Source organism: Egretta garzetta, unplaced genomic scaffold, assembly GCF_000687185.1.
Source record: "Egretta garzetta isolate BGI_Z169 unplaced genomic scaffold, ASM68718v1 scaffold21, whole genome shotgun sequence".
NCBI lineage: Eukaryota > Metazoa > Chordata > Aves > Pelecaniformes > Ardeidae > Egretta > Egretta garzetta.
Genome location: NW_009258668.1, coordinates 1791281 through 1792526, shown reverse-complemented (window position 1 = coordinate 1792526; position 1246 = coordinate 1791281).

Sequence of the window (1246 nt, the reverse complement as noted above, 5' to 3'; positions counted from 1 at the left end):
AGTAGCATCGGGTGCTGCTCGCCCTCCTGCCAAGGGCACCCCGTCCTGCGGTGCCTCCCCCTCCCCGGAGAGATGCTCCGAATCCCCCCCGAACCCCTGGGGGTGGGAGCGGGTTCTGGACCAAGCTCTCCCCGGGGCTGAGTCGTGGAGGCAGCAGGCTGTGGCCAGGGGAAGTCCTAACAGCAGTTGGGTTGTCATTGGCAAAGCCCTCGCTGTCACCGGGGCTGCAGACGGCATCTGCTGTCTGGCCCTGTCACCTCTGGCCCATCCGGGTAAGGATGGGGCTGAGGCCATGAGCTGGGAGAACCCAAATCCGTAGCCTGGGAGATGAGCTGCTGGAGCCGGGAGCCACCGGGACTTTGCCCAGCAAGTGGGTGTCAGTTTGGGTGGGTGCATGTATCCTGCCCGTCTTGCCCATTTTGCTCACCAAAACTGGGGTGAGGGTGGGAGGCTGACCGCAGCGCCGAGGGATGCGCGCCGGTAGCGCCGTGATTCAGCACGGCCCGCGTTTATCGGCGCCGAGCTCTGCTGGGAATTACCAAATCCCTTATTTCCCGGCACGCGAGGCGTCGCTGGATAAATTGCCGGCTCGCTTTGTTTACTTCTGAAATCATCAGCTTTGTGCCTCTACCTTGGGTTTATCGCACCCAGGGCTCCCCGAGTTCTTCCAGTGCGACTCCAGCCCGATTTGCCGAATCAAAACAGATGGGCGCTTTGTTTTTTCCTTATTGAGGGGCAGGCTGCTCCTTGAAAGGCCCTATTACAATGCAAATACCGGGCTGGCGTGAATATTTAAAATGCTGCGTTTCTTTTGAAGCTCTCCCTATAAACTTAGAGCGCTTTCTATGCCATCGCTGCTTGGCTAATCTGGAGTGGAGCTTGGTTAACAGAATCCCTTTTCTCTGCCAACTTTGGCAGGTTTGGCCGTATTTCGGGGAGCGCGGCGAGAGGTGGCATTGAGGTGCAAAGCAGCCGGCGCTGGGCTGCAAAAATTATGGCCGTGCTCAATGGGGAGGAGGAACCGCCAGCTGTAAAGCTGACTTTGGTGGTGACCCTTGAAGAGCCGGGTGTGGTGGCAAGTGATTTACCGATATTTGGGTGCTTCATTGTCCTTTTGGGTGGTTTTTTTTTTTTTCTTTTCGCCTTCCCTTTGGTTTTTCGGTGTGACCCTTTGTGGAGCTACAGGGGGGACGGGGTGTTGCGGGGTGGGCTGAGCTCAGGCATCGCCCTGACACAGGCAGCGGCG